The sequence below is a fragment of the Sus scrofa genome, chromosome 11 (assembly GCF_000003025.6).
Source record: "Sus scrofa isolate TJ Tabasco breed Duroc chromosome 11, Sscrofa11.1, whole genome shotgun sequence".
NCBI classification, from domain to species: Eukaryota; Metazoa; Chordata; class Mammalia; order Artiodactyla; family Suidae; genus Sus; species Sus scrofa.
In genome coordinates this window covers 16,679,094-16,689,797 of record NC_010453.5, presented here as the reverse complement: position 1 = coordinate 16,689,797, position 10,704 = coordinate 16,679,094, and positions in this window count along the sequence as shown.

Below are 10,704 nucleotides of genomic sequence, written 5' to 3'. Positions count from 1 at the left end.
TGTAAATTAAATTACACATGGAAAGCATGCACCTTGTATTAAAATAGACTTTTACAACTGTGCCATATTTGTGCCTTCATCAATACAATTTTAAATGATACTCGTGATCCTGTCTCAAGAATCTTGAGTCTCGGGGTTTCTACAATAGAGCATGCATGTAAGAAAAAGATGAAAACAAAACCAAAAAACCAAATAAGCAGATGGCTCCCTGGCGTGGCCATCTATATAGTAGCGATTAAAGAGGGGAACCTCCCAAAATATACCCAGGGTTCAGGGATTAATGTCCCACAGGCGATTGTGACTGTGTAACGAGTTCACACTATCCATACTCCTGCACGATCAATCTGTAAACCAGAAAAAAAATCATGAACATATATATGATAATCATATGTACATATACATACATGATAATACAGATCATGTAATACCCACATACCTGTATTATATAATATATACATAATGATCATGATGTATAATGTATGAACATGTATATTTAATATATATTTACATATGTCAGTATTGCACATAATAGCCATATACATGCGTGTATGTATGACACACATATGACTGTCACAGGCAGTAGTAAGACCAGGACAAATTCTTCTTAGCGTTGACATCACTGGCAACTAATTAATAATCAGCACTTTATGAGGCAGTTGTGATTTCATAGGCAAAGTCTATTTCACTCTCCAAACTTGAATATCTACTAAAATACACTTAAAAGGCCATTACTGGGAACACTTGTTATTAATTTTTAATTTAATATCAGATATGTGCTATAATAGACAAGTCTATTTATATTCACATATCTGTACCTATCATATGTACCTCATATATGTATCCATCTTTTAAAATTGTCTTGTCTTAAAATTCCTTTGCTAGCTTTAGTTATGAGAAACTGGAAGAATACAGCATCTGGCAGTCTTCAACTCTCTCCTCTCACCCTTAGCCATCCTCGGCTCACCTCTTCCAGCCAAAAAGAGTCTACAGGTCTGAAGTATTCTCAGTTAAGCTTCACAGCAAAAAATAAATCTGATCAAAGAATCCTATAATGGCAGTTGCTGAAGAGGCTTACAAAAAATTGATAGCGGAATTTTGAGAAACAAAATTATCACTCCAAATATCTCTGAAGAGTACATATGAAGCATGTTTGAAAACTGAGCATATTGTAGGCCACACAGTAAATCACCATCAATTCCCCAGTAGGTTCTGCTGGAATTGGATCCCAGGTTCCTGTGGGGTAGTCAGCTAGCTGCTGCATCCATATACTGGACTATTCCAGTTCACTCCATCGCTGCAACTCTCCCGCTCCCTGGGACCCATCCCAAATAAAACTGAAGTGTTTTCTTTTGCACTTATCGTCTCCATCCTGCTCTGTTTGGATTCCACACCCAGCGGTTTCTCCTCAGGGCACAGATTTGTCCTGCGAGGGAGCTGAAGTTTGCTGGTTTTGAGTGCACAGAGCTGATGTCTGCTAGCACTTACTGATAAATTGAAGACTGCAAAACACTCAAGTTTTTCTGCTCTCAAACCAGACATTTGCACTTTCCTATGAAAATGTGGGGGTGATTCTGAGGTTTTTAGCTTCCAGAACTCTCAGAAACTCCTTTGATTTCCTTCCATTTCCACCTGTTATTGCTGATATCAAGCAGGTTTGGTTACTGTGTAATTCAAGCCACCCCTCTTGCATTTGGGGGTTCATATGAATACTTACTTTCTCATTTGGCTTTTATCACAGATGTCTGCTTATTTGGCTTTGTTCTCCTATTGGCATTCCACTCCATTCCACTCCACAGACACTCAGTGTGGAAAGAGCAGTTAGTAAATGATCAGCAAAATAGTGATTGAAAAAAAAATGGTTATCATTCATCAAGACATGTTCAAATAAGCTGTAGATGAGTTGAGGTGAATGTTAAACACATAAGAAAAATTAGCAAGTAAGCATGTATCATATTTGTAAAGAGGAAATTGTGTTTCTAAGCTTAAAACTCTAGAATACAAAGATAAAACACGATAGACTCCTGTATAAAAATTTCAAAACCTGATATAAAAGAATGACAAACAAACCAAACAATAAACAACAAGCAAGAAAAATACTGTGGTTAATATGTCGAGCAAAGGATTAATACTTTTTTTTTTTTTTTTTTTTTTCCCACTGTACAGCAAGGGGGTCAGGTCATCCTTAGATGTATACATTGCAGTTACAGTTTTTTCCCCCACCCTTTCTTCTGTTAATACTTTTAATATGTAAATGCTATGGAGTAAATCAATATGGAGGAAACTGAAATCTATGCCAAAAAATGAGCATAAGGCATGAACATGTAGTTTGTTGTAAAAGACATACAAATACTAATAAAAACGTAAGTAATTATCAAACTCTCTCATAAGCAGAAAATTGCAAATTAAAACAACCGTGTAATAGCTTTTTCCCCAAACTGCCAATATTTTAAAAACAGGTAATGTCTTTGCCTAGACAGAATGTTGAAGACCTGGCATTGGTAAAATTGCTATCGAGGATTAAACTGCTGCAATTTTGCTGGAAGCCAATTTGTATTAAAGGTTTAAAATTTTTTACTGCCCTTTGACCAAGTAGTTCAGCTTTTAGGGTTTATCTCAGATAAACAATCAGAAAAGCAGACACAAATTTGTGACATGAATGTTCATGTCAATATCGGTTACAATAACAAAACATTTTAATTATCTATATATCCAAAATACAACATTTTATAGTCACTAAAATATACTATCTGATGAATGATAATATATGTATACCCAAATAACCCAAGTATAATATTATTAAAAGACTCAGAAGTAATAGACTTTCATTTTATTTGGATTGTGAGCTTCCGTGTGATTTTATTTTCTTTCTGATATATTTCCCTAATTTTTCAAGTTCTCTACCATGAACAACTATTGCTTTAATCATAAAAAAAGTAAATTCAACAATCAGAATGTTACTTAGTAAAAGGTAGACTAAGCGTGAATGTGGATAGTATATAAAATTATGTCATATTTGCTAATCATTGGTGACTTCAATGCATCAACCTTCTCTATTACAAGGATGACCCTGCCTCCGCAGATTAGATTTATCTCCTTATCATGGCACCTTCTACCCTGGAGAGATGTTAGAAAATACTTACTCTACAATTTACCTGGTTCTGAACTCTTTGAACACATTAGCCCATCACTTTGCTCCTCTTAGGTCACTTTTTAAAAAAATTTAAATCTATTTTTTTTTATGTTCCTTTTTTATTTTTAAATTTTCTTATAGCTGATTCACAATGTTCTGTCAATGTCTGCTGTACAGCAAAGTGACCCAGTTATACATATATATATATATATACATTATTTTTCCCACATTATCCTCTATCATGTTCCATCACAAGTGAATGGATATAGTTCCCTGTGCTGTACAGCAGGACCTCACTGCTCACCCATTCTAAATGGAATAGTTTGCATCTATTGATGGACTGGGGGTCTGACCCCAGACCCCCAGTCCATCTCCCTCCCTCCCACTCCCCTTGGCAACCCCAAGTCTGTTCTCCATGTCCATGAGTTTGTTTCTTTTCTATAGATAGGTTCATTTGTGCCATATATTAGATTCCAGATATAATGAAGGCACAGAATCCAAATAAAATGAAGGTATACTACCTCTGCTCTCATATGGTATTTGTCCTTCTCTTTTATGGCTTCTAAATCCATTTATCTGTCAGTGGATACTTAGGTTGTTTCATGTCTTGGCTACTGTGAATAGTGCTGCAGTTGAACATAGGAGTGCATGTATCTTTTTGAATGAAAATTTTGCCTAAATCTATTTCCAAATCTTGGTTAATGGTATCACCATCCACTCAGTTGAGCTAGCTGGATCCTAACATTATCTTTAACTTCTTCCTGTATCAGGTTTCTACTCCCTAACAAGTGGGACTTGGGAATGCTGACTTAAATCTGATAAGGAGGACACCTGAACTGGCCTCGAATAGAGGGCCTCGCTTGTGGAGGGTTTAGCAAAGGGGTGAGCCAAGTGAGAGAGAATCAAATGGCTGGGCAGCCTGTCCAAAGGAGGAAACAAGTGAAAGGGCTTGACCAGTGGCTCTCATACCATCTGTGAAATGCATTAAATGCAGATGCCCGAGACTCCCCGTGAGAGATGTTCTTTCAGATCTGCTCCCACCAAATTCACCAGTGACCTCACTAAATCTAGGGGACACTTTTTAATACTCATCTTGACAGTCGCTAGGAAAACTCTCTCCACAGGGCATCTGTGGCATCACGCTCTCCTGTTTCTCCCTTCCTCTCTGGCCAAGTTTCTCACTCTCCTTTGCCAGCTCCCCCTACACTCTTCATCTTCAGTGTGGACGGTCCTTGAAGCTCGCTCCTCTTCTTGCTCCACAACCTCTCCGTGAACACTGCCGTATCTTCAGTCACTAGCACACACCCAAGAGCTCCCCAGACACATCTTCAGGGTTAGTACTCTCTTTTGAGCTCCTGGCACACCATAGTTGACACATAAGTGCCCATTTAATTAAAAAATGAATAAATGATAAACACTGCCAAAATGTATAATTGCTTTGTCCTTCTGATGGATCACTTCATGGAAAATAATCTGTATCTCATAACCAATATCTCACATTCACTCCTTTTCCCCAGCTTTACTGAGACGTAATTGACATGCAACTTCGTGTGAGTTGGAGTACAACATGATGATTTGATACGGGTGTATATTTCAAAATGTTTACCACAATAAGATGAGTTCACACATTCTTTACCTCACATAATTACCATTTCATTGCTGTTGTTATGGTGAGAACATTAAAGCTCAACTCTCACAGCAGCTTTCAGGGATAAATTACAGTATTGTTTTCAGTTAGTTCTTTATAGACCCAGTAAATCCCACGCAGAGCTTGGAAATTTGGTGTAAACTCTAATACAGGAGTTCCCATCATAGTGCAGTGGAAATTGGACCACTAGCCTGGGAGCCTCCGTGTGCTGCAGGTGCGGCCCTAAAAAGACAAAATGCCACACACACACAACAAAACAAAAAAAAAAAAAACAATACAAAGAGATTATCTTAAGTGATCTGGCATCATTTTGACTGTGAATTAGCCATCTCGTCCCTCATTGTTTATCCCATGATACCTAGCATAGTCATTTACAGATAGAAAGTGGTCAGTGAATATTTATTTATTTATTTATGGCTGCACCCACGCATGTGGAATTTCTTGAGCCAGGGATGGTTCTTGACCACAGCAATGACCAAGCTGAATCCTGAAGACTAGGCCACCAGGGAACTCCTAGAGCAGGTAATTTTAAAAGTCAGTGTGGAGTTCCCATCGTGGTCCAGCAGAAATGAATCCAACTAGGAACCATGAGGTTGCATATTCAATCCCTGGCCTTGCTCAGTGAGTCAAGTATCCGGTGTTGCCCTGAGCTGTGGTGTAGGTCGAAGATGCAGCTTGAATCTGGCGTGGCTGTGGCGTAGGCCGGCAGCAACAGCTCTGTTCAGCCCCTAGCCTGGGAACCTCCATATGCCACAGGTGTGGCCCTAAGAAGACAAAAACATTTTAAAAAATTAAAAATAGGAGTTCCCGTCATGGCACAGTGGTTAATGAATCCGACTAGGAACCATGAGGTTGGGGGTTTGGTCCCTGCCCTTGCTCAGTGGGTTAACGATCCGGCGTTGCCGTGAGCTGTGGTGTAGGTTGCAGACGCGGCTCGGATCCTGTGTTGCTGTGGCTCTGGTGTAGGCCGGTGGCTACAGCTCCGATTCGACCCCTAGCCTGGGAATCTCCTTATGCCGCGGGAGCGGCCCAAGAAATAGCTAAAAAGACCAAAAAAAAAAAAAAAATTAATTAATTAATTAAAAAAATTAAAAATTAAAAATAAATAAACGTCAGTACGAACTCATGAGATTATATAACATGTAGTATACAGAGACATGTATTAATTCTGACTACTAAAAACCTAGGAAGAATTAACACCCAGAGTATGGTCATAATAGAATTTATTGGGGGAAAATTACTGATTCTAGGTCTAGAGTGGGAAATGAATAAGATGAGCCCAGAATACCAGGTAACAAGGAGGCTACCAAAGACCAAGGTCATTTTAAAAAATACACAGAAACTTACAGCAGAAATCATCACAACATTGTAAATCAACTATACTTCAATAAAACTTTTTTTTTAATACGCAGAAACTTACTCGAAGAGGCTCCATTTGTGCTTTAAAGGAACAATTGCAATTCGCTAAGTCCATTAAATCAATGGGTTCATAATGGTATTTTAAAAATCTAATTGCTCACCTTCAAGAATGATAGGAAACCAATTTATCATCCTAAAAAACTAAGTAAAGGGAAAGAAAAAAGCTCATCCTGCCCTTCTGTATAAACTATGTCACTCTGTAACCAAATCGTAAGTGAGAAATATCTCTTTATGAAGAGTTCTACAATAAGTAAATTGCTAGAAGTGATAGAACTAAAATACCAACTATTCCCAAACCTTAGTGAACTCATGGATCTAAGTACAGAACACAGCACCATCTCAAAAGTGTAAACTTCTACTTATAAAACAAATAAATTCTAGGGATCTAATGTACAGCATAGTGGGGACAGTACAGAGGAGATCTTAATTGTTTTCACCACAAAAAATAAACAGTAATTATGTGATGTGATGTAGGTGTTTAACTACGTTTGTGGTGATAGTCATTTTGCCATGTGTACGTGTATCAACGTACACCTTAAACTTACACAATGTTAGAGGTCAATCGTATTTCAATAAGCTGGGGGGAGGGGCGGGGAAGAACACAGGATCACCCGGTAGTCTAGCCAAAAGGATTAAAGATGTGTCTGATCAAGGCTTTGGGTCCAACTCCCCATATGCAGGACCTACAAGAGACAGAGCAAGAGGTTGACTTGAGTATGTAGTACTTTTCCACTCTGGGTACTCCCTTTCCCTCTCCCTCCACCCCCAGGTTAAATGTGACTCTGATCATGTTTATTTATGATCCATCAAACTGTAGGAGCCACAAAACTGCAGGAACCAGGTGTTTGGGAGCTCCCGGTCTGCACTGATCCACTTGAACCTGCCAGGCTCACATTCCATGGGCAAAAGTGGAATGGGGTGGGGGAGAGGGGTGTGGGAGCTTACTCTGGGTTTGGCCACCTGCTTATCCTATTACGGTAAAGAAGTGAACTATTTCTGCACTTAATAATAAATGCTTTCATGTTTGTTAAATCTCCTGGGACCACGCACTGCAGCCAGATAACTTTATACTCTAATACAGGTCACTATAGCCTTGATAGCTTGTCTGACATCCACTAGCAAGAAAGACAAATCTCACTATACACACATACACATATGTGCTAATTTGAGATCTCCTCAGTTCTTTACATGTCTTGTCCATCAAACTTCCCTGAGTCCCTTCCAGATACTTCTCTTCCTGCTTCCTGTCCTCAACAGCAGCCCCGTGAGTCTCATCTTACCCACCATTTAAGCTAGACCTGTAACTGAGTGGGAGTCTATGATCAATCTGCCCATCACCCCTTCCTTCAGGGGAAACATCCTTCTTGCATCCAAGGTTGTCGAGGTGGGAACAATACTGACCACTTTAGTCTCAGAGGTGGGCATGTGGCCCAAGTAAGGCCAATAGAAGCTTCCAACCCTGTGGTCATAATGATGGTTTCAGAGATGGGCATGTAAGCCAGGCTGAAATCATGGGCTGCCCAAGGATGTTCCTGCCATGGATAAGGGGAAAGGGTCTTTTTCTTCTTCTGGGATCTCCAGTCCTAAAGTCTTTAAGTTCAAGCTGCTTTGAGACACATTTCTTGATTGGAAAAATCTGTCTTCTATAGACGTTAATAAGACCAACACTCAAAAGAAACAAAAGAAGAGAGAAAGTGAAAAATTGACTCTTTGGGTCCAATTATACCCGAAGTGTACCTCAGTTTTATAGTTACATGAGTCAATAAGTTCATTATCCTTTGTTTCTAAATCAGTATGAGTTGAGCTTGTCACTTGCAAACACAAAAATTCTGATTAATACATAGAGTACATCACAGTTGTATGTTTCTTTAACATAATGTTATCCTGGATAATTGTGTTAATGAGACAAGATCTGAAATTAAAACTGTAAAGTGAAGACAATAGCATTCAATTAATTCATTCACATATTCATTTAGTCACTTGTCATTATGGAGGGTAAAACCTGAGAGGGAGGATAAGAAATCATTTATCACATAAAGCTCTGATATCTGGATTGCAAAACTCTGATCTCTATAAGATGAATATAATACGGCTATTTCTGCTTGAGAAATGAATGGTTTCTGCCTAATTTTGAATTTTTGCCTTATTGTGTGCTCTGAATCAGTGCTTCTATGAATGGAAAATATTAATTCTCATCAGAACCCATTTGAATTCTGACAATAGTTGTGATTTGTATTTGCATCTAATTACGTTTTACTAAAAGGGACAAAAATGGATGTAGCAGAGACTGAACCCTGTTGAATCCTGAAGAGAGACAGGAGTCTACAAAAATTAGAGGAAGAGTCTGGCGAAGCTGGAAGAGTGTAGGTGCTTGAAGAGTGTCCTATTTTCACCCTCCAAATGTAATACAAAATATGACACTCAGGCAGGATGCCAGCATTTCTTGGCTCTGGGTTCCCAGTGGATGTGTGTGTGTGTGTGCATGTGTGCGCGTGAGCACACATACACACACTTGCATTTGCATGCTTTTAAACACAGAATTCACACACATACACACTCATACATGCATGGACTCAGATTCTCATTTTCTCTCTCTCTCTAGCTCCTTAAATACCTAGAAGTTACTGTCCATATTTATTATCCAAACGAAAGTATGATTAAAGAAGCTACAAAAGTGTTCATGTGTCTGTAGATTTCGTCTATCCTCTGTAATCCAGGCCTTCAACACCTTTAAAACAAATACTCTACGATTTATTAAAAACATATCATGCCCACCCCAAATTTTTGATGGTTGCTTTAGATATTTTCTACAAACATCGACGATATTATTTTTGCACACGTTGCTGAGGGGGAAAAAAGTTTTATTTGAAGAAACTTTATGACGGTCCTGATTCCTCTGTTTCTTGCATTAATTAATTTCCAACAAGTTTTACAATTAGCTTTGGTCCCAAATCCTGCTGCATATCAGTATTCCCTGTGGAGCTTTCCTGGGATTCCAGATGTGGAAACCTCTGCTCTACAGCCTTGTCCCTCGCAATGTGGACTGAGGACAAGCCACACAGGCATCGCCTGGGAGCTTCCTATAAATGCAGATTGTCCTGCTCCATGGCAGACGTAGCAAATCAAACCCTGCAACCAAGATCCCCATGTGATTCTATGCACATGAGGGTCGAAGAAGCATCTGCAGAGCATGGTCAACAGAACTGATTCCTCTTTTCTCCCTTCCCATTATCCAAAATTCTGACTTCTTCTACATCATTAAGAAGGTTATCTAGTCCCCTTAAATTTGATTTATTCTTCATCTGTACTTGGCTCCAATAAAACTGAAATCCTATCTTTGACCACAGGTAAGAATAAGGCTTTATGTTTGCAAAGGCCTCTCTGATGTCCCCTTTTATTTTCTTTTCAGAAGCATATTCCCCTCAGGCTTGCACTGTGTGAGTACCCTGAGCTTTTGCCTCCTGTATTTCTTGACCTTTGCTTCCCATGTAGGTTTTACTTCTGAGGCTATTTCATTTTAGTTGTGACCTTGTCATTCATCTCTTGCTACCTAAATTTTCAAAATCTTTCCTTTGACAGACTTCTCAGGCTCTTGTCTGCCTTTCGTCTTTTGGGCCAGCCTTAATTTTTGGCTAATATGGAGACCCATTTTCTGTAGGCTCTCAGGCTAGACGCAATGACCTAGTCCAACTTCAAATTTCATTTCTAGGAAATTACCTGCCAATATCCATTTTCTGGTTGTTCCTGCTTGACTTCAAAATGTCTAGATAAAGGCAATTCATCAATCACCTTGACATTTTATCTACCCAATGCTGGATGCTTGGCGTTACTCAAACCATCTTCTTAAGGATCCTCAATTTTCCACTTTCCAGCTGCGTATTTTGATGTTACATAGAGGCAGTACATAGAAAACACACAAAAACAGTGATTGGCTTGTTGTAGTGATAGCGGGAGGGAGTCAGCAATGATAATCAGAGTGTGAGGGCTGCTCTGAATGAATTCTGCTTCCGCGTCTTCACTTCCAAACACCTGCACTGCCAGTCCCTTTCAGTCATCTCTCCCATGATGAGACCCTGGACTAGGCCACCAGCAGCAATTGTTCATGTTTGACACCCTGAAGGCCAATTTCCCGCTGTGTAAGCAAAAATCTTTTGTCTGTCAGCATTGTAGTCTCTCTCATCCATGCCTCTTGACCCCAATTCAGGCTGAAATCCACCCAAATATCAACTCGGCCTTTCAGCAGTTGCCACAGGAAATCAAATTACCTAAGCATGCCATCACATCTGAGCTTCCTACTGAAGATTTTATGGAAGAGCACCAAAAAAGGTGCATATGGTAAAATATCACAGCTCTCCAAAGCCCAGACCTTCCGAAAGAAGGTTCTCCTTGTGAATGTAAACATTACGGGGATATAACAAGAAATTCTCCCCACAATAAGCTGAGAACTTAAAGGCTCTCCAGGGTAAGGCTATTCCAGGAACGGGTCAGTCCTCATACAGAATTACAC